General features: G+C 42.2%; 1 protein-coding gene and 2 long non-coding RNA genes across 4 annotated transcripts in view; 2 read left to right on the forward strand and 1 right to left on the reverse strand.

The window, feature by feature from the left end:
• SEC63 (SEC63 homolog, protein translocation regulator) overlaps positions 1 to 24,126 on the forward strand; it is a 261,114-nt gene that overhangs the window by 224,274 nt on the left and 12,714 nt on the right. The gene's annotated exons all lie outside the window — the stretch shown is intronic.
• On the reverse strand, positions 6,153 to 7,875 carry LOC115087767. The gene is made up of 3 exons (XR_003855607.1): positions 7,823 to 7,875; positions 6,729 to 6,862; positions 6,153 to 6,282 (listed from the first exon to the last, which is right to left on the reverse strand). It is a non-coding gene; the product is annotated as an uncharacterized LOC115087767 (long non-coding RNA).
• On the forward strand, positions 10,578 to 12,268 carry LOC115087768. Its single transcript, XR_003855608.1, has 3 exons — positions 10,578 to 10,630; positions 11,590 to 11,723; positions 12,170 to 12,268. It is a non-coding gene; the product is annotated as an uncharacterized LOC115087768 (long non-coding RNA).

Genomic DNA, 24,126 nt, shown 5'->3' on the forward strand with positions numbered 1-24,126 from the left:
GTGGGGTCCCCCTCACCTGGATCTCATGGCGATGTTGGACAACGCCAAGGCTCCCCGGTTCTTCAGCCGTTGGAGGGAGCATTGCTCAGAGGGAGTAGATGCGTTGGCTCTTCCTTGGCCTCCCGACGTCCTCCGCTACGTGTTTCCGCCGTGGCCGTTAGTAGGGAAGATTCTCTGGAGAATAGAGCTGCATCGCGGTCCGGTGATACTCGTGGCCCCTGAGTGGCCCATAGGCCATGGTTCGCGGATCTGGTAAATCTGGCAATGGACGGTCCTCTTTGCCTCGGCCATCTACCCCGTTTTCTTTGGCAGGGTCCCGTATTTTTCGACCAGGCGGATCGCTTCTGTCTAGCGGCATGGCGTTTGAACGGCGACGGTTGAGGCGAAAAGGTTATAAGGAGGAAATTATTTCCACTCTGCTTAGGGCTCGTAAGCAGTCTACGTCTCTGACCTATGTCCCTGTCTGGAAGGTTTTTGAGAGCGCCTGCACGGAGTGGGGTGTTTCGGCGCATTCGCCTTCGGTCTCTGTAGTTCTCACCTTCCTGCAACAGGGACTATCCAAGGGTCTTTCTGTCAGCTCATTGCGGGTACAAGTTTCGGCTCTCTGTTCCCTCCTGGGCACCATCAAGGGTCGGGCAGTGGCCTCTAATCCGGATGTTGTCCGTTTCCTCAGGGGTGCTAAGCACCTGAAACCACCCGTCCGGCCCACTTGTCCCTCGTGGAGTCTAAATTTGGTGCTTCGGGCTCTTTGCTCGGCCCGTTTCGAACCTCTCCATCGGGCTACTCTCAAGGACTTAACGCTCAAGACTGTCTTCTTGGTTGCCATTTGCTCCGTCAGGTGGGTGTCGGACCTTCAAGCTCTGTCTTGCAGAGAACCTTTCCCTCGGTTTTCGGATTCAGGCGTTTCTCTCAAAACAGTACCTTCTTTCTTGCCAAAGGTTGTTTCCTCCTTTCATGTAAATCAGTCTGTGGAGCTCCCCGCGTTTTCTTCTGAGGATATCGCGGGGTCCGGGGGCAGTGAACTTCGCCGTCTGGATGTTTAAACGCGTCTTGCTGCGTTACCTTGCTGTTACCAATGACTTCCAGGTCTCGGATCATCTCTTTGTACTGTGGAGTGGTCCAAATAGAGGCAAACAAGCTTCTAAGACTACGATCGCTCAGTGGTTGAAGGAGGAGATTTCTTGGGCCTACATCTGCAAGGGCCGGGCGGTTCTTGAAAGCTTGAAAGCTCATTCCTTGTGTTCTCTGGCTACTTCTTGGGCGGAGAGTCAGCCTGTCTCTCCACAGGAAATATGCAGGGCTACTACGTGCAAGTCCCTGCATACCTTTGCTCGTCACTATCACCTTGACGTACAGGCGCCAGTCTTTGGTTCCTTTGGTCGTCAGGTGCTTCGAGCGGGACTGGCTCGGTCCTACCCTCTGTAGGGAAGCTTTGGTACATCCCATGGTCTGGACTGATCCGGGTACGAACAGGGAAAGGAAAATTAGTTGTTCTTACCTGTTAATTTTCGTTCCTGTAGTACCACGGATCAGTCCAGATGCCCTCCCGTATTCTGTCCGCTCAAATTTCTTTCCTGTTTTCTCCTTCTTATAGGAGTAATTTGTGTCTCTGCATGGCTCTCATGGAATTTCATTACAGGCACCGGAAGCATCTTTTACAATGATCTGGGATAGTCATGCAAGAGCGTTTTAGTAACACAGTTCATTCACTTGTTCTATTGTCTGATTGTTTACACTAAATTACTAGTTATTCTGTTACTTGCTTGACCTTATGCCTTTTTCTGCTTTGACACTGGTTATACCGAAGGGCTACAGGGTAGGCTCTATCCTGATATAGGATAACCTTTCAGTTTTGGTCTGTCTCCATCTGCTGGACAGGAGGCTCAACCCATGGTCTGGACTGATCCGTGGTACTACAGGAACGAAAATTAACAGATAAGAACTAATTTTCCTTTATCTGTGCTTATATAGACAACATGTGTGCAGAAAAGGAGTGGGACATGGCCATTCCAGGGTGCTCAGTTCCTGCCAGGAGAAAGAGCTTGGCGGCCATTTTCATCAGTGCAGAGAACACACTCTGCAGTTTCCTCAGCAGCTTATAGGCAGCAAATGGGGCTATGTACAAACAAGAAGGTGGACAGAGGGTGGCGCAGCGGTTTGGAGTTCGGGGGGATGTTCCTCTTTGAGAAGCCTGCTTGGACAGCCTTTTGCTGCGGAGTTCATGGCACAGTGGCTTGACTAGCTGCATCCCTTTTTCTGCTGATGGGAACAGCAGCCATGTATGGGTCCTGTGGAAGTGAAAGATACAGAAACTTCCCTCACTCGGATCTATGGAATGCAGTTGGTCTGCCCTTCTTAGATCAGTTGATAGATATTCATTTTATTTAAGAAGGCAGCTCCTTCCCGTTTTAGATGGCTTTGATTTCATGCTACAAAAAAAAGCAGCATGTCTAATTTCAGTCTTTATGGCCCGACCTCGGTAGTGGCTTTCTATGGCATGATCTCCTGGGTCACTACATAACCCCAGTTGTTGACATAATTTTACAGGGATAATATTTGCTCCCAAAGTCCACTCCAAGGTTTTTTAACCTGCTTGGCATTTACTAAGGATCGTGAAGGATAGGAGATTCATTGCACAAAATGGCTTTTCACTTAAGGAAGGATTTGCCTTCTTATTTCTTCTGGTGTAGCAAACGATTTGTTTTTTTAAAGTCTGTTTCTCAGGGAGAGGAATAGGCATGTGTCAGTGCCAGAGCGGTTATGGACCTTCTCAGCAGTGTATTCAAAGGGGGATGCTGCTAGTTTCAGCTATACTCCCTTGGTTGCTGTTCATGCCTTCTATTCTTTCTTTGGTTGTACCCCGGGTAGCTGTACATGTGTTTGGTCCTTTATGCTTCTTTCCAGGAGTTAGGAAGGAGAAGGTCAATTTTGATGCCGAAGTTGGTATGGTTCTGATCTGCCTTTTCCTTAGGGACGAGTTGGCATCGTCATTTTTTCAGCTCCAGGATATTCTTGTGTCTGAGTGTCAGAGACATTTTTCCAATCTAGGTATCGGTTCTTTCATTCAATGAAAGGTGGTACAGATGGGGCAGAGATCTCTGCCCCCCCCCCAAAGGTCAGCACAATTAGGACTTGGAGGATCTATTTCTGACACCAGAGTTAGGCAGTTTATCTGTTTTCTCAGAGGTTGACCCAAATTGCAACAGACAGTGGTCCTGAGGGGGGTGGGGAAGGGGGAGAGAACACTTGTTCTGCTGTGGAATTGATCGGCCTATTTCTGACACTTTTATGGTTTCTCCAAGTCATTCAGCCATAAAGTGGGAAGTGATATAAGCTACTCTATATATAAGGACTCTAGCTTGAAGGCAGAGCATTCCGTTCCAACAGACCAGAAAGGTCAGGGATGCTACACCAGTCATGTCATTGTGCTGAGAAAAGACTGGTACTTTTAACCCATAGTGGACCTGGAGTGGGTCAATGACTTCTTAAAGGTGTCACATTTCTGAATGCAAAATTTAGTCTGTAATCATGGTAGTGTAGAAGGAAGAGGGTTTTTTTTTATCTCTCTAGGTTTACCGGAAGCTTAACTACTACATCAAATTCAGAAGGATCTCTGGAGCTTCCTCAACTTGACAGCTCCCAGAGCATTCTCTAAAGTCATGGTAGTGGTGCCAGCATTTATTTGCAATGATGATCTTGGGACACCACTAGTTAGTCGATTAATTGGTTCAAATGAAGTCTTGGCAGGAGAGCATCTCTGCTTCTCACTGGGTAATACAGATATTCCAAGAATTGGGCTGGATTGACAATTTGTCAAAAAGCAATCTGCACCCATCTCAGAAGCTTTACTACCTGTTAGCTCACTTCAATACAAAAATGGGTCACGTTTGTTTAATGGATCCTAGTATCCAGAAGTTATGCGGTCAGGTTTGGGCATAGTGAGCAGCCAAGAGCCCACTGATGTAGACTTTTTTTTTTAGTTCTCTGATCCATGGAGGTGGCCTTGGATTTTGTGCCATGAGCTGGAGATCAACCACTTGGAGTGAGGGGTAGAGGTAGTTCCCATGGTGTCAATGGATACCAGTTTGACGGATGGGGGTGCACTATCAGGAGTTTACTGTCAGATTCAGTGGACACTTGAGGAAGCGGGTTGATCCATCAATCGTTTGGATGCCAGAACGTTTCGACTGGCACTTCTTGAATTCGCCCATGGCACAGGCAGTGAGAATGATGTCTGACAATGTGACACCGGTCACGTACATCAATTAACAAGGGAATACTCTGAGTCCTCAAGTATCGTTGGAAATGGACCATCTTTTCCCTTGAGCAGAGAAGACTGTACAAACCTTGTCAGCAATTGCATATTGCGGGTGTGGACAATGTCCAGGTGGATTTTCTAAGTCGTCATGGCCTAGATCCAGGAGAGTGGTTCTTATCTCAGAGTTTTCAACTTGGTATATAGTGAGGTGGAGATTCTCTGAGCAGGATCTCATAGCAACTAGTCAAAATGCCAAGGTGTGCCTCTTGGTCAGCTGAAAGAGAGACCAGAAATCGGCTTTAATTGATGCCATGGTTCAGAGATGGCCAGCAATGGGGGGGGGGGGGCAATATGTATTTCCCCTTTAACTCTTGATGGAGGCAGGCTTCATCCAGGTTTCGTTCAGCTGGTGATGCTGGACTGGCCCCACTGCCTGGTAGGCAGACTTGTGAAGACTGTTGGGTGGAAGGCCTTTCTGCCATCTGGCTTAGAGACCTTGTCAGGGTCAGTTAGTTCACGATGATCTGGATTGGTTTAACTTAACGGTTTGGTCCTTGAAAAGGCACATTAGTGAAAGAGTTATTCTCTCACAGTAGTGGCTACCTTGCTGAAAGCTGGATAATTTATCACTTCCTTAGCCTATGTGCAAGACGTGGAGAGTTTCAAGGCCTGTGCTCAGAGTGTCACTTTATCCATCCCAATACCATTGATTTTGTAGTTTTTATAGGAAGGCATCACTAAAGGGCTTAATTGCTTAAAGCAGTGATTCTTTACCGTGTCACCAAGAGGTGGAAAGTGGGTCACCAAAAATTTTACATAGCAAGTCTATGCTTTCTATAACAGCCGCATGTGCTTGCTGCTTGAGGAATGTGCAGAGTAAGGAGCCTGGTACTTAAAATTCCTCATCACCGCTCCCTGTTTCTGCTTTTCACTCACCCCTGGCAATCACTGCCACCACCAATCCAAGCCAGAAATATTGCAGGCATACTGTATCTTTCCCTACCATTCTGCTGCACCTCCCCCTCCCCCACACATCTTGGAGTTTGTTTTTCTCTGTGTTCTTGTTTATAATTTATGGTCTTTTATTCTGTATTTGATAAAAATCGGTCTGCATTCTGCATGTTTGACAGAGGTGAGGGATTCTGCTAACTAGAATGTAGATCCTGTGTAGGAATATAGAGCAGTCTGCCTTTCTTTGTTTCTCTGAAAAGCCTGAAAATGATGACTGTATGGAGTTAATTCAGCGCTTTAGTCTGTTCCTCTTTCAGTCTGATACCGATGCTGAGGACAGGCATCATACCAGCATTAAACTTGATCGGGCACAACGGGCGCTGAGAGCAGCAGGGGGCTAACCAGACAAGAGATATCAGTCTGCTACCATGATTACGCCCTAAAGGAGAAAATTGCAGGCATAGCCAGAAAACAAATGAGATGGTCGTGGAAAGATCAAGAAATTTCAGTATATGCTGATCTGTCCCAGGCAACCCTGCAGAACAGGCAGGAATTAAAGGAGGCTACAGCTTTTCTCAGAAAAGAAAACATCAAATACCGATGGCTGCACCCGTTTGGCCTAATTTATACCTGGGAGGGTGTATGTACCCGAATACTTACAAGCAAGCGAGGCTGCACTCTTACTAAAAGATCAAGGATTTACTGCAGAAGTCCCTCAGCCCACGAGCCACAAAAAATGTAATACTAGAAATCCACAGCCACGTTGGCAGAGGGTCGGCGCCAGAAACAGCCAGTTAAAAAGAAACTCTGATACCCGAAAACTCCAGGAGGTGGGCATCTGAACATTATGAGAAAGCCCACTCAAGAATTAGTTTCTTTGGTCTACAATTATCCAGAGGTTCATTTTTGACTGTTTTTCCCATTGATCAACATCTTTGTCCAAGGAAGCAAACCGGTAACCGATCCAATGTGGCGAACAACAGAAGAATGAAAAGATGGATTGGTAAAAATGGACTTTTATTGGAACTTGCCCGACTCTGGCCGAGTTTCGCTCTGCCGAGCTGCCTCAGGGGCTGTGGCACATAAATATAAACAATTAAAAATGCACACAAACATAAATATTTGTATAAACATATGACATGATATAAAACATATTCAAAAAAATATATATTAAACGAATACATTAAATAGTAAAAACACTTCAACACGGAGACAGTGCTTGTTTTGTGTGCATAAGATAATGATGTTACATAAAAAGTTACGTGTTTGAAAGTACAGATACTGTGGCTGAAACATCAATTAAAAGTGGAAACAAATCTTACAAAAAACATGGTCTATAGTGATTGTTGCATTGCCCAATGCACTTCACCAAACAGCATATGGCTGATACATGCAAAATTTGTAACAAACAATAAAATATTATTAATTGAAATATATTATTGAGGAGGTCAATGTGTCTAATTATTAAGAAATGAAAAAATATAAATGATATGTAAAGATAGCAAACTAAATTTTGTACCTTGTTGAGCCAGAAACTTGGCTCTATATACTTTTGCTGATTTCCTAGGATGAAGGAGTATGAGTGAACACACCGAATCCGGGCTTGTCACTTGTGATTCATCAATCACTTGTGTGAACAGTATTGATGCAATTCTTATGGAACAAAAAATTCTCAATTATCTTAGTTATCAAGAAGGTAAAAAATGGACACATGCATTAGTCAGACTACAAATCTGAATGACTTCATTCCGAAATTGATACTGAAATCTTGTATCATTATTATCAAGCTGCTATATGTCTTTCAACTGATCACAAATTGATAGGGAGTTAACGGTAAAAAAGATGATGTCGAAAAATAAATGAATGGTGAACCTTACTGCATGTGAATGCAAACCATAATTTTTAATTTTTAATTTTTACAGTGTGTTAAATCTTGATCCGGTAGGTACCAGGAACAAATCAAAAATGAAATTAAAAGCAATACAATAATAAACTTCGCTACAAAATGAACAAATGGATAAAAGCAGCTTCGATACAATAGTGCTCCCTAGAAAGCTAAAATACACTTCGATACAATGCCAACAATACTTCTTATCAACAGTATATAGAAAATTTAAATTTAAAACGAGTGATATGCGGGAAGACGTGTGCCAAAGCAATATAATAATAAAAAAATGATGCGCTGAACAATAATTAAATTCCTAATATATAAAGTGCATAAGTGGATAAAAGCAGCTTCGTAGAAAGCTAAAATACACTTCAATACAATGCCAACAATACTTCTTATCAACAGTATATAGAAAATTTAAATTTAAAACGAGTGATATGCGGGAAGACGTGTGCCAAAGCAATGTAATAATAAAAATGATGCGCTGAACAATAATTAAATTCCTAATATATAAAAGTGCATAAGTCAAATAGCATATTGTGGCTATCCGCAAATATGTATCCATCGGAAGCTGTGTCACAATGAATACCGAACAAAAATGATGGAATCACTAATTGTGGATAATATCCAAGCGCAAGAAACTATGTCATATTAAGTATGCACTTAAGCAGACTAAAATATATAAGAGTGAAATCACTAGCTATTAAAACTAACTAATATTTTACCTTTGTTGAACTTGCACCGGTCACATACTGCTCTGACAAACACTGCAAGAACCAGTTAGTACCTGTATTGGACCTTTATTTTTCCCGCTTCTCACTCGAAATCACGCGAGAATAGACACATGTGTGGACAGATTGGCTCACAGGGAATGAGAGACATGAATAAAACCCTTCATAACGACTCTGGTGTGTAAAAAAAGTGAATTAATCAATACTGATCTAATCTGTGCAGTGATGCAAAAATGGTGACAAGAGGAGAAAATGTAATAAACAAATGTCTGCGGTTGACTCATATTCCTTCATTTGTGCAACTGCTGGAAAACGGATGTACGGTCAAGAGGTAAACACAAATATTTTAAAAACTTTAAAACACTGCATCTTTAAAAAAGTAAATTAGTGTGAACATGTATAAAATCAAACATTCTTAAAAGATGCATCATTATTTGGAAAATCAAGTAAAAAATATATGAATTAAAATTTAAAGGGAAGATAAGGGGGGGGGGAAGGGGGGGGGGAAAGGAAGGGGGAAAGGGAAAGGGGGTGGGGAAGAGGGAAGGGAAATTGGAAGGGAAAAAGGGGGAGGGGGGGAAAAGGGATAAGAAGGGCAAAGGGAGGGGGAAACAGAAGGGGAAGCACAACAAAAAATACATGTTGACCTGAATATAATATTCCAAAATTAGAAAACCAAAAAATCAACAAAAACATATAGATAGATTATATATGCCATATATTGATTGCAAGAGAGGATTATGATCCATGTAAAATAAAGGTCTATAGGTATACACTGAGATCTGTTTCACCATTGAGACCCATGGGAGAAAGGGTCTTAAAATCAAAAATAAATTGTTGTTCTAATCTTAGTAACAAATTGTCAAAGTCACCCCCCCTCCAATTCCTTAGCGGCTGTTTGATGACACAGAATCTGAAGTCTGTGAAACTGTGGCCCATCTCTATCGCATGTGCGACCAATGGTTTACCCTCGCATTTTCTATTGATAGCACTCTTATGCTCTATGATTCTACTGCTGAACTGTCTTCTAGTTTTCCCTACGTATATTTTCTCACATGGACACTTTGCTATATAAATCACACCTACGCTTTTGCAATTAGTACGACTGCCGAGCTTGAAAATTCTACCAGTGTTAGGAATGAGTATAGATCGTGTTTTAAGATTAACTGGACATACGCTGCACTTCCCACAGGGTCCATGTCCTGTCTGATCGTTGCTAATGTTTTTAATGGATGGTAAAGCTGAAGGAGAAATGTATTCTTTTATGTTTTTATCGCGTTTATTCGCAATCATGACTTCTTTTCCTTTAAATTGTGGGAGAGACTGTACAATGTACCAATGTTTCTTAATGATTTTAATAATGTCATGTGAAAGTCCTGTGAAGGTAAGGGGGCAAATAATCTTCTCATTCTTAGTAACTTTCTTTTTTGGTTGCAACAAACCAGAGCGTTCCTGTGTTGCAGCCCTTGTCAAGCAACTTTCCACACAAGTTTTCGGATAACCCCTTTCTCTGAATCTATTCTTCATTTCAAAAGATCTAATCTTGAATGTCTTGTCATCAGTGCACAATCTTCTAAGGCGGAGGAATTGGCTGTAAGGCAATTCCTCCGCCTTAGAAGATTGTGCACTGATGACAACACAGGAACGCTCTGGTTTGTTGCAACCAAAAAGTCATGATTGCGAATAAAAGCAAAAGCGTAGGTGTGATTTATATAGCAAAGTGTCCATGTGAGAAAATATACGTAGGGAAAACTAGAAGACAGTTCAGCAGTAGAATCATAGAGCATAAGAGTGCTATCAATAGAAAATGCGAGGGTAAACCATTGGTCGCACATGCGATAGAGATGGGCCACAGTTTCCCAGACTTCAGATTCTGTGTCATCAAACAGCCGCTAAGGAATTGGAGGGGGGGTGACTTTGACAATTTGTTACTAAGATTAGAACAACAATTTATTTTTGATTTTAAGACCCTTTCTCCCATGGGTCTCAATGGTGAAACAGATCTCAGTGTATACCTATAGACCTTTATTTTACATGGATCATAATCCTCTCTTGCAATCAATATATGGCATATATAATCTATCTATATGTTTTTGTTGATTTTTTGGTTTTCTAATTTTGGAATATTATATTCAGGTCAACATGTATTTTTGTTGTGCTTCCCCTTCTGTTTCCCCCCTCCCTTTGCCCTTCTTATCCCTTTTCCCCCCCTCCTTCCCCCCCCTCCCCCTTTTTCCCTTCCAATTTCCCTTCCCTCTTCCCCACCCCCTTTCCCTTTCCCCCTTCCTTTCCCCCCCCCTTCCCCCCCCCCTTATCTTCCCTTTAAATTTTAATTCATATATTTTTTACTTGATTTTCCAAATAATGATGCATCTTTTAAGAATGTTTGATTTTATACATGTTCACACTAATTTACTTTTTTTAAAGATGCAGTGTTTTAAAGTTTTTAAAATATTTGTGTTTACCTCTTGACCGTACATCCGTTTTCCAGCAGTTGCACAAATGAAGGAATATGAGTCAACCGCAGACATTTGTTTATTACATTTTCTCCTCTTGTCACCATTTTTGCATCACTGCACAGATTAGATCAGTATTGATTAATTCACTTTTTTTACACACCAGAGTCGTTATGAAGGGTTTTATTCATGTCTCTCATTCCCTGTGAGCCAATCTGTCCACACATGTGTCTATTCTCGCGTGATTTCGAGTGAGAAGCGGGAAAAATAAAGGTCCAATACAGGTACTAACTGGTTCTTGCAGTGTTTGTCAGAGCAGTATGTGACCGGTGCAAGTTCAACAAAGGTAAAATATTAGTTAGTTTTAATAGCTAGTGATTTCACTCTTATATATTTTAGTCTGCCTAAGTGCATACTTAATATGACATAGTTTCTTGCGCTTGGATATTATCCACAATTAGTGATTCCATCATTTTTGTTCGGTATTCATTGTGACACAGCTTCCGATGGATACATATTTGCGGATAGCCACAATATGCTATTTGACTTATGCACTTTTATATATTAGGAATTTAATTATTGTTCAGCGCATCATTTTTATTATTACATTGCTTTGGCACACGTCTTCCCGCATATCACTCGTTTTAAATTTAAATTTTCTATATACTGTTGATAAGAAGTATTGTTGGCATTGTATTGAAGTGTATTTTAGCTTTCTACGAAGCTGCTTTTATCCACTTATGCACTTTATATATTAGGAATTTAATTATTGTTCAGCGCATCATTTTTTTATTATTATATTGCTTTGGCACACGTCTTCCCGCATATCACTCGTTTTAAATTTAAATTTTCTATATACTGTTGATAAGAAGTATTGTTGGCATTGTATCGAAGTGTATTTTAGCTTTCTAGGGAGCACTATTGTATCGAAGCTGCTTTTATCCATTTGTTCATTTTGTAGCGAAGTTTATTATTGTATTGCTTTTAATTTCATTTTTGATTTGTTCCTGGTACCTACCGGATCAAGATTTAACACACTGTAAAAATTAAAAATTAAAAATTATGGTTTGCATTCACATGCAGTAAGGTTCACCATTCATTTATTTTTCGACATCATCTTTTTTACCGTTAACTCCCTATCAATTTGTGATCAGTTGAAAGACATATAGCAGCTTGATAATAATGATACAAGATTTCAGTATCAATTTCGGAATGAAGTCATTCAGATTTGTAGTCTGACTAATGCATGTGTCCATTTTTTACCTTCTTGATAACTAAGATAATTGAGAATTTTTGTTCCATAAGAATTGCATCAATACTGTTCACACAAGTGATTGATGAATCACAAGTGACAAGCCCGGATTCGGTGTGTTCACTCATACTCCTTCATCCTAGGAAATCAGCAAAAGTATATAGAGCCAAGTTTCTGGCTCAACAAGGTACAAAATTTAGTTTGCTATCTTTACATATCATTTATATTTTTTCATTTCTTAATAATTAGACACATTGACCTCCTCAATAATATATTTCAATTAATAATATTTTATTGTTTGTTACAAATTTTGCATGTATCAGCCATATGCTGTTTGGTGAAGTGCATTGGGCAATGCAACAATCACTATAGACCATGTTTTTTGTAAGATTTGTTTCCACTTTTAATTGATGTTTCAGCCACAGTATCTGTACTTTCAAACACGTAACTTTTTATGTAACATCATTATCTTATGCACACAAAACAAGCACTGTCTCCGTGTTGAAGTGTTTTTACTATTTAATGTATTCGTTTAATATATATTTTTTTGAATATGTTTTATATCATGTCATATGTTTATACAAATATTTATGTTTGTGTGCATTTTTAATTGTTTATATTTATGTGCCACAGCCCCTGAGGCAGCTCGGCAGAGCGAAACTCGGCCAGAGTCGGGCAAGTTCCAATAAAAGTCCATTTTTACCGATCCATCTTTTCATTCTTCTGTTGTTCAACATCTTTGTCTACAGTATTAATGCTAACATCATAGTGATCAACTTATGGAAGCCCAAAAAGATTTCTTTGAAAAAGGCTAGAAGGAGCCCATAGTCCGATGTTCTTATTTTCTTTCATGAGTCTAGTTCAATTTGATCTGCATGGAGCTATTAGCAGATCAGGTCAGGGGGGTTGGGGTGGGGAAACTTACGGGACAAAGATCTAGTACCATTTCTTATAATCTTTGTGGGGAACAGAGGCATTGGTTGTCAATTTTGAAGGTTCTCATGCATGATATGCAGATTGGTAATTATAATTCTGTGTTCCATAATTATGATATATATCAAGCTGTCTCATGTTATCCATCTGGGGGACGAATTGAATGTAAATTGGACATTTATACCTTATACATGCTATGGCCACCTTTCTTATAGCATCCCTTAATGTTAAGGGACTCAATTCACCATATAAACGACATAATTTGTTTAAGGAATTGGGAATGCTGAAAGCTGATGTGGCCTTTATCCAGGAACCACATCTAAAGCGTAAACATGAGCCACTCCTAAAAAAAAAAAAAAAAAATACCCAATACCCGTACCAGTTCTTTGCCCCAAGTACGAAAACTGCCAAATATACAGGGGTGTGCATTTTATTTTCGCAATGCATGGTGTTTGAATGTCAAACCTATATCAGAGATCCGGCTGGCAGATATTTATTATTGCAGATATTGATAGATGGTACGGAGTATACTTTGGTGAATGTTTATGCTCCAACCAGGAGCAAGGGAAATTCTTTGACGAATTGAACCAAGTTCTATTGCTTCATGGTAAAGGGAAGTTAATACTGGGAGGAGACTTTAATGTGGCAAGGAATCCTGGGGTGGACACGTCTCGGGGGAGCGTCGCACTAGCGCCTGTCCATAGGAAGAGATTACAAATGCTGATGGATGATTGCCAACTAGTGGATGTTTGGAGGCTACATTTTCCCAAATCTCGCTCCTATACGTTTTATTCTGCCACACTTTCAGCATACTCCAGAATTGATTATTTTCTATTGGATAAGGCACTACTCTCCCATATTTCCAAACCCGATATTAGTCCAGTGGCATGGTCAGACCACGCGGCGGTAGCAGTTGACCTATGCATTCCACAATGCGATAAGGGGACACGATTTTGGCGTCTTAATGACTCCCTCTTGACAGACAATGGGTTCAGTAATACTCTAGCTGACCAGATACAGGAATATCTATGCTTAAATGATAACGGAGATGTAAATCCGGCCGTAGTCTGGGAATCCTTAAAAGCATATTTGAGGGGCTTGCTGATATCCCGGGCTGCCTTTCTCAAGAAAAGAGATACACAAAAGGCATCTGAGCTGAGACAACAATTGGCGAAATCCACTTGGGAGCATCAGGTTACTGGATCCCAGAAATTATGACAACATTATATCCAAAACACGGGAAGCATTGGCTAGACTAGAAGCGGATAGGATGGTCCACTCAATGAATGTAGTTAAACAAGAATATTTTGAAGGGGGAAATAAGGTGGGACGAAATTTAGCCTGTACACTTAAACAAATCACCTACCAAAATATCATAGCTAAAATAAAAAATGAAAAAGGGGACATACTCACTAACAATACAGATATTCAAAAGCGATTTTTGGATTTTTATGGAATGCTGTATACTTCAGAAAAAAGTATTAATCAGGAAGATATTGACAGATATCTAGGGGGGATATGTTCACCCACTTTCTGTGGCAACACAGGATAGATTAGACGAGGAGATATCTATAGTTGAAATACTTCATGCCATAAAAACATTAAAACTAGGAAAATCCCCAGGCCCAGATGGTCTCACGGCCAAATTTTACAAACAATTCGCTCCTGCTATAGTAGCATATCTTCAAACTGTATATAATTATCTGTGAGATGGAGGATCTCTGGCCCAAAACTCCAACTTAGCGGGGATAACAATATTGCTGAAACCTGGTAGGGACCCAGCTGTCTGTGGATCATATAGGCCCATTTAGCTAATAAACCTCGACCTTAAAATTCTTGCAAAAATTTTAGCAGCCCATATGATATGAACAGTTATATAACAGCGCTAATACATCAGGATCAGGCAGGTTTTATGCCAGGCTGCTTAGCCGGGGATAATATCTGTAAATTGATAGATCTGATGTGGTGGGCAGATGGCCACAAGAAAGAATCCATTTTTATTTTTATAGACGCTGAAAAAGCATTCGATATGGTGCACTGGCCCTTCCTCTTTGGGGTGTTACAGAAAATGGGTTTTGGACCTCATTTTTGCACTTGGATATCTAGTTTATATAATAATCCCAGGGCATGCCTAAAGATCATTGGGGGATATTCAGATCGATTCCAGATGTGTCATGGCACCAGGCAGGGCTGTCCTCTATCACCCTTCTTGTTTGCACTCTTTCTGGAGCCACTGGCAATCACTATCAGGGAAAACATGGCAATATCGGGTTTTACCTTTGCCACCACACATTTAAAATTACACTATTCGCTGATGACATAATGTTTTCACAGACCAACCCCCATGAGGCTTTAATAGCCATAGAAAAAGATATAAAACCAATTCAGTGGTGTGTCCGGTTTCAAGGTGAACTGGGATAAATCTGAAATCCTCAACATAACCTGCTGCCCCGAGACGGTGCAAAGAGTGATGCCCTTACATCCCTTTCGTTGGGCCAATAAGCAGATAAAGTATCTAGGTATTAATATTGCGGCCCACCCAATGGACCTATTTAAGTTAAATTACATTCCACTGATGCAACGGGTTTTCTTAGATTTAGATAAGTGGGGTAGTCTACCTATATCCTGGATGGGGCGAGTTGCAACTGTTAAGATGAATGTTCTCCCTAGATTATTGTACCTGTTTCAATCATTGCCGATACCTATTCCCCATGAATTGTTAAATCAATGGCAAAAAAAACTGTTTGGTTTTCTCTGGAAGCGACGACCACAGAGGATTGCCTGGAGTGTATTATATCAAAGCAAGCTAGAAGACTGACTTGGAGTCCCTAATATTACCTGGTACTATGTGTCCGCACAACTCAGACCTATGATAATTTGGCACCAGACAGCGGAGGCTAAACATTGGGCATTGATAGAGCAATTTAAAATTCTTGACATGCTGATAAAGCCTTAGCTTGGCAGGACAAGAAGACGTGGAAACGAACCACTCACATACTCCCTACTGCTAGACATACGATAAACATATGGACCAAGTGGAAAAGCAGATTGGTGGGTAATAAGCAATGTTATTTCCTAACCCATTTATTCCACAATGCTTCCTTTCTACCCTGTTTATCTCCAAACTCCTTTACCCAATGGAAGGCAAAAGGAATTACCAGATTTGAGGACATATGGGGAGGGGTGGATTTCCTCTCCTTTGCCTTTTTGAAAGAGAAATATCTTCTTCCGAGTATAGAGTTTCTTGCATATCTACAGATAAGGCATTTCTGTCATACCGCTCAGATCAAGGATAATTTAGGCAGGGTGAAATCCTTGTTGGAAGGATATTGCTCAGATCCCCATCATTTCAAGGCCTAATCGCCAAAGTATATAAACTGCTGAATGTGAAATTAGCGGTAGCACCTTCACATATTAAAGCCTGGAATAAGGATTTAACAAGGGCATATTCAACAACAGATTGGGAAACTCTTTATGGACAATTGAGTAAAGTCTCCATATCCTCAGCACTGGTGGAAAACGGATACAAACAGTTAAACAGATGGTATCTCACACCAGAGCGTCTGGCAAAAATCTCATCCAAGTACACTGGTAATTGCTGGCGAGGCTGCAATACTCTGGGCACATACCTACACATGTGGTGGTCGGGGGACTACATCAAACCTTTGTGGAATCAGGTTGAAAATCACTTGATTCAGTTATTGAAAGAACCCATACAGCTTCATATAGAAAGAGCTTTATTGAACGAACAGGAGCATGGTCTCTATCAATCACAGCATCCCCTGGTCCTACAGATATGCATTGCGACGAGACTGGAAATAGCTAAAGAGTGGAAGGCGCCTATAAGCCCTACTTTGTCTGCAGTACTGATGAGATTTGATAATGTTTGTACAATGAATCGGATGACGGCAGCGAAACATCATACCTTGAAAATATTTTACACCACTTGGGAGCCTCACCTTAGCTGGATAGAATCTAAAACAGGTTAAGTTATGGATACGCATTGAGAGGAATGAATACACATGAGACACTGCTACGTCATAACAATTTTATTATTGGTCTTTGAATCAGATATTGCAGATAACATTCGAGACTGTGATTTACGGGAATGATCAACCAAGCATAGGATGAAAGATAGACATATCTTTGACATTGGACATTTATTGACATTTAATGCTACTAGTGAATTTTAGGTGTGGGGGTGGGGTGGGATTGGGTAGGCTAACACTTGTAAAAGCGGTGTTCAAAGGTTTTTCTTGTATTTATACAGTTATGTATATTTCATGTTTGATACCAATAAAAAAAAGTTAACACAAAAAAAAAAGAATCCAGGAAGCCTTTCTATAGGCAATGGAGATATTATCCTCTGGCCTCTCGAGCTCGTCCAGCTCGAGCTACCCTAAAAAGCCATTCATGCCAACAACGGGTACCTCGGGCCCAGCCCACACTTCAGCCTGGCCCTGCAGTGGGATTTTGACTGGCACAGAGGGAACAGCAGCCTAACCCCAGTGCCCACTGGCCCCGACCCACCGGTTGGGGGCCAGCTATGCCCGTTTGCGAACTACTTGGACCCCTGTCACCACTGACCAATGGGTATTAACTATCGTGAAACAGGGCTATCGCCTAAATCTTCTCAGCATCCCACCAGACTTCCCTCCCTCGCTGGGGAGAGGCCTTATGGAACATGCGATGACTTTCGAGTTGGAACTCTCGGCCCTGCTGCAGTCAAAAGCCGTCAAACTGGTTCCCCGTGCCCAACAAGGCCGGGGTTCTTTCTCATTCCAAAGAGAACAAGCGGCCTCCGAGTCTTAAACAAGTTCCTGAGGTGAGAGCGGTTCAAGATGGTCTCACTGGGCACCTTAATCCCACTTCTTCATCAAGGGGATTGGCTCTGCTCTCTCGATTTACAGGACGCCTACACACACATCGCTATATTTCCACCTCATCAGAAATTCCTGTGTTTTGTGGTAGGCCAGTGGCAATTTCAATACAGGGTTCTACCCTTCGGCCTTGCCTTCACATCCTGGGTCTTCACCAAGTGCTTGCCAGTGGTGGGAGCATATTTGTGCCGCAAGGGGGTGCATGTATTCCCATATCTGGACGACTGGCTCATCAGGAGTTCTTCAAGGGAGGGGGCCCTCTTGCCCTGCGCTCAACAGTCGGAGTGCTCTAGTACTTAGGGTTTCTCATCAACTATCCAAAATCACAGCTGACACTGTCCCAGCGGATCAGTTTCAATGGAGCAGACCTGGACAACACAATGGCCAGGGCATTCCTCCCCAGCGACCGGGTGGCAACCCTGCTGGGCGTGGCCTGGTCCGTTCATTATCCACGGATGGCCTCTGCTCATCTACTTTTGCAGCTGCCAGGCCACATGGCGTCTGTGTACATCATTCCGATGGCTCATCTGGCCATGAAAGTGACGCAGTGGACCTTGCATTCCCAGTGGCACCAAGCCTCGCAGGAACTATCCTCGTTGATCCGGATAACTGAGCCGCTCCAAGTCTCCCTTGCCTGGTGGGCACAAGAAGCCAACCCGAGCAAGGGACTTCCATTTCACCCCCCTCCTGCTCAGGTGATCCTTACCACAGATGCCTCCAACATCGGTGGGGTGTCCATGTCAACAGCCTCCGCACACAGGGTGTGTGGTCGAAGCCCAAGGCGAGATGCCAAACAAATTTTCTGGAACTCCGGGCGATGCGGTATGCCCTCTATGTATTCCAAGATCACCTGTCCCACAAGTTTGTCTTGATACAGACGGACAACCAAGTGGCCATGTGGTACGTGACAAACAAAGGGGACACAGGCTCCTATCTCCTCTGTCGAGAATTAGCGCAGATTTGGGCCTGGGTCCTATTGCAAGCCATGCTCCTGCGAGCAGTATACCTGGCAGGGTCGGAGAATGTGGTGGCGGACCGTCTCAGTCAGACATTCCACCCCCACGACTGGTCCCTCAACCCTTCTGTGGCGGACAAGATCTTCTGCAGGTGGGGTCTGCCGGACATGGATCTCTTTGCATCCCCTCAGAATCACAAAGTGAGTCGCTTCTACTCCCTGTGCAGGGAGGATTGGGAACAAGCCATGGATGCCTTTGCCCAATCTTGGAGTGCAGGTCTCCTGTATGCATATTTTCAGATTCTGTTCATAGGCAAGACCCTTGTGAAGCTCCAAGAAGACAGAGGCTTCATTAATCTGATAGCCCCACATTGGCCGCAACAGGTCTGGTTTCCGATCCTGCGCAACCTGTCTGTCCAGGAGCCCATACACCTGGGCACCTCTCCCGACCTCATCACACAGGATCAGGGCAGATTGCGCCACCCGAACCTCCAGTCATTGGCCCTCAAGGCCTGGATGTTGAAAGGTTAGTGTTACAGTCCCTCGACCTTACAAACCAAGACTCCACCTGTATGAAAGCTCACAACAATAGATGCAGTTTTTTTACATTCAAAACACACATGGCTGTATCTATAGTGAAGAAGTTTCGTGGAAGACCATTTTTGTCATTTTGAGCTTTGTGGGGTTTTTTGACTTCTCTATATTTGTGGATTCTCTCTTCTTTCCAACAGAAAACACTGATATTGGGGGTCTCCCACATTCTCTTTTGTACATTCTATAAGAGTTGGTGGACAGGCAGTGCCACAGGCTCCTTGGGGGTATCCAGGAAGCCAAAGATGCATTGGCTCATCCTCCATCTTTAAATTAAAGGGAATTGCCTCAGCCACTCTTTGTATAATGACTGAGAAGGATAGATCCTCTGAATGGGACACACTTCTAGCCTAAAGAGTAGTGTGATCTGCGTGGAGGTCAGAAGAATATTCTTTAGAACATGAATAGTTACACCTGTAAGTAAAATCCCTAGATTCTTCAGACTCAGTATCCAAAATGTACAGAGAAACTGAAATGAGAAGCTAGAGTTAGTTTTAACAGGCTATCCTGCTGACTCTGGGCAACAGGGTCAAGTGATAGTGCACAGTGTGAGGAGGCTTCTCGCTCAGCAGCTGGTTTCAACTTAGTGCATTAACACAGAGAGTCTGTGTTGAGACACTGTCATCTGTACTGATTTTCTCAGTGCCAGGGCACAGATTTCGAGAATCAGTCAAGTCAATATAACAGCCAATGCAGTGATATTTGGTGCTGCTACTTGTACCTATTATTTATGCCAAATTAAGGCCTCAAGGATACTCTTGTTCAATTCTTTCTCAAAGATGGCTGATGCCAACATTTGAGTGGTCTCAGTAGGAAATGAGATATCCTCCTGGTTAACCAGTGGAGGGAGATACTGACTGTCAGACTGGATCTCTGGAAGTCAATGCAGCTGGATCTCTTGATCGGCAGTTCAGCTGTCTTGACAGTTTCTTGAGAGGTCAGAGCAATGTGGCTGCAATCTCCCAGCTCTCAGAACCGTGCACCAATGGGAAATGGTACCGTGGTGTATCATGCAGTGTGTTTTTGGATCCAAACTTGATGCTGTAGAACCCTTCTCAGGTGATGAGTGGTAGCAGCAGGAATGTTCCCAGCTTCTGGACCTAGATTTTAATTTTGGTGCAGAGATCGAGTGAGACTTACCTCGTACTGAAGCATCAGTGCACAGTGCAGCCCTTGGTCTTTTGGTGTTGATGCCTTTGGTGCCAACAGATGGTGTCATTGGTGCAAAGATATCCTACATCTCTAAGCAGATGCCACAGCCAACAATGATATTTTAACTCCAGACATTGCACACAAAATTCAAGATGATCAGCACTTACAATCTATGTGGATACCTAAGGCAAAAGGAGATAAAGTGACTTGCTCAGTGTCACAAGAAATGTCAGTAGAGGAGCAGGGATTTGAATTCTGGTTTCCTTGCTCTTCAGCCCATCGCTTTAACCACTATGCCCTTTCTCTTGGTTTTTTCCAGCCATTGTGAGAAAAAAGGCAGAAGTGAAAAGAAGGCACAAAAGTTTGCAAAGAAAGAGAAGTCACTCAAACCACACCAAGAAGGAAAAGTAAAGTTTCAGAGGGGCTAAACAAGTGATTACAAAAACACCCATATAACAATGAAAAGTATAACTGCTGTCAAAACCCTAAGAAGTAGAAAAGAACTGACTCTGGGACACAGACCGTGAATACAATTGACCAGCATCACCATGGACAAAATGATGACAGAGGGGATCTCATATGACTGTGCAGCTAGGCAAGAGTCTCACATTTGTCTGTGGAAAACCCTTCTAGGCTTTTTCATAATTATTTAGGAAGTACTCCATATTGGTGGCTCTGGATATTATTGTCACCTTCTTGTCCTGTTGATTCATTCTATTTATCTACTAGCTGTACCCGGCCACGCGTTGCTGTGGCTAAGTCTGGTTAAATGGAAAAGAAAGAAAAGAGCGCACGTTTCGAATATGGTTAATTTCACAATGCTTGTGGGTATACAATATTTTTTGTTGTTCCATTATCTTCCCGTAGTGGCTGAGACCCACGGGCGGGCTGACAGCACTACCTCCCCCACCCCCCCCCCCCCCCACCCCCCACAGTTGCGGGCTATTTACTTGGCTTCTCCTTATCTGCAGGACTCAGGGGGTGGGGGAGGAGGGTGAGCTGTTCTCTGTTCAGGTCTTTGCGCTTTGGCTGCTGCAGGCTGCAGCTGCTTGTGATCTCTTCACAGCCGCTTTCTACTGCATTTGCTTTGCTCCAGCCATCCCAACTCCCTCCCCCCCTTGCCCGGCGGTGGACGGACTGGCTCGGCGACTCTTCTACCCTTTCCTCCTCCTGTGTGTAACTGTCTGGCAGTCCCTACTCCCTTCCCCAGCGGAGGAGGAATGGGCTGAGCCGTTTCTCGGAGCGGCGACTTGTCTGCCCTTTCCTCCTCCCCTCTGACACCCAGCACGTAGCGCAGAGCTCAATGGTCCGCCCATGCGCAGTAGAGCTGCTCTCTACTGCGCATTTGCTTGCCATGGGTCAGAGCCCATTTATATTGTAGATAACGTGTGTTGCTTGTACATCCAACAGATGGCGCTGTTTTTCCAAAAAAGCATGTTTTTACCTGTCACAAGTGTGACATCTATATAATATAGGTATATAAAAACATGCGCGTATTCGAATGCAAAGTTGTGTCAAAATTTCAAAGCAATCGGTGAAGAACTTTCGGAGATTTAAGATTTTGAACAAACGAACATTTACATTTTTATTTATATAGTTGGAGAAATATCTGCTGTTTCGCAGATAAAAAGATCTGCAACATGGCAGACATGCCAGATAAGGTAGAAAAATGAGGTGTAATCTAACAAAGTTCAAGAAGTGATCAAGAGTTTGGCAACTAAAATTTAATGCAGAAAAATTAAAAATGCATGTATTTGGAGCACAGAAATCCAAGACCGCATTAATTGCAGGTGAGAAACTTATGTACAAGACAGAAGAATGTTAGGGTTCACATGGACCAGCTATGTTCCAGGCTGCTTAAGGCTTCCATCTCTCTTGTTGACGGACCTGCCATCATTATCCAGGAACTTGGTGCTTATTGGTAATTATTTGGGGATGGAGCATAAGATGAGAGGGTTTGTTAATGTGGATGTTTTGGGTTACTGCTGATGATGATTATTTGATTAGATCTATTGTAGCCTTTTTGCTCTGGCAAGAGTGGGTCATAGTTAATGCATTTGCTGATGTTTTTATATTTAAAAATATTTATTACATGCTTAAATTCAAAATCTCCAAGTGAGGAAGAAATCCTATAAAGAAAGGCATAAACAAACGGTAGTACATCACACTTACACAATCTGCCAACTATATCAATGTAGTTTTGAAGTACCATTGTAATTTAGATATTGAATTATTTTATGTACTGTACATTATAATTATATATTGTAATGTGTTGACTGTTTACACGTAGAAATGTGCAACCCAAACCAAAATTTGAAAGGTAAGCAATAGGATAAAATAGGTGATAATGCCAATATACAGATCATCAGTGAGATCTCATCTGAAGGCAAAATGATGGAGAATTTGAACCATAAGTCCTATGAAGTGCTACTTAAGATCCTAAATGTATCTACCTCATAGGAGAAAAAGGATACAGGACATTCAAATATCTGAAAGTTCTGAATGATGCAGAAGAGACAAGGATTTTTCAGCTGAAAAGATGATCTGAAAAAGGGGTCATGATATGAGGCTGAAATCAGGAAGACTGGATCAGCACTAGGAAATTATTTATAAATGTTTTATATCCTACCTCTTCCAATACAATATTGTAGGGTAGATTTCACAATAACACTCACAGCCAGTTAAAAACAATACCGATTCAACAATCAATAGAGGCTTCCTGATATAAGGTTTTCAATTGTTTTCTAAACTTTTTGATATTGGCTTCTTTTCGTATCATCTCAGTTTATTCTACATATATGGTGCCGAAAAGAAAAAAAGCCCTTTTCCTAGTTCACTACAGTTGGAATGCCTGGCTGGAGGGCAATGCAGGTAATTCCATTCCCTTAGATCTTAAGGATCTTCTGTAGCTCAGGGGGAAAGACAAATGCTCCAACCACTACGCCGTTTCAGTTTGAACCTGTGAATGCAATAGAAACTGGATATAAAACATTTATAAAAAGAAGTACTGTTTCCCTGACACATCCGGTCCACATATTAAACGTTGGCTCTGCTGTCAGAAACTCTCTGCCCTTAACAGTCAAACATTTGCAAAACTACAATTATTAGTCCCTTCTGACGCAGTTGCTGTACGAAACTGTGTCGGGGGACCGTGTAACTTATAAACCTGCAATATCTTGTGATACATCTGCGAGACTTAGACCTCTCAAGGGCAAAGGTATTGGACATTTGAGATTTCTCTGCCCCATCGTAATTTATTATTATTGCGCTTTGGCTCCGAGTGGAGCAGTTTTGTGAACAGGGTCATCATCTTAAACTGTGACCTTTTGCTCACAGAGAGCCAATGAAGCTCCTTCAACACTGGGGTTATGTGATCAGATCTATCCTCACCACTTGGCAGCTGCATTTTGAACCATCTACAAGACTCTAATAACCTTATCAGGAAGCCCCACAAGGAGGGCATTAAAACAGTCAATATGGCTCAAAACGAGTGCTGCGATGGCAACAATGCTCCCCAATGGTTTAACCATCCTAAGTTTTTATAAAATGTAGTCTTCACTACATTCTTTACATGATTCACCATGGACAGTGCAGAGTCTAATAAAATGCCGAGACTTTGTACTCAGGTAAGATCAGTAACGATAGTTTATCTGTAAACCGCTGAAAGGGGGCTTTTTCCCACCCACAACAGCCTAGTCTTGGCCACATTCAGTGCAAGGTCTTTTTCTCCATAGAAAATGTGGTGGGTACAATGGGAATGGCCTCGTAATGAAGGCAAAACCAGCATGGGCCCAACACAGTGCATCCGTAGCTGCAAAGAAGTGAAGATAAATCAGCCATGAAGCAGAGCCTGTGACATTGCAAGAGGAAAGGAAAATGGGCAGCCTAGATGAGCCTTATGGTCTTTTTTTTCTGTTATATTCTGTTTTTATGTTTGCAGAAAAGCAGGAATGAGAAGTCCAAATGATTAATACAAAGGACAAACTGTGACTGTTTATTGATGAAGAAAATAAGCTGGATCTGTTGACTTCAAACTTCAGAACAGCATGGTGCACTCTGATAATGGCTTAAGACCTGCA

The sequence above is a fragment of the Rhinatrema bivittatum genome, chromosome 3 (genome assembly GCF_901001135.1).
Source record: "Rhinatrema bivittatum chromosome 3, aRhiBiv1.1, whole genome shotgun sequence".
Lineage (NCBI taxonomy): Eukaryota > Metazoa > Chordata > Amphibia > Gymnophiona > Rhinatrematidae > Rhinatrema > Rhinatrema bivittatum.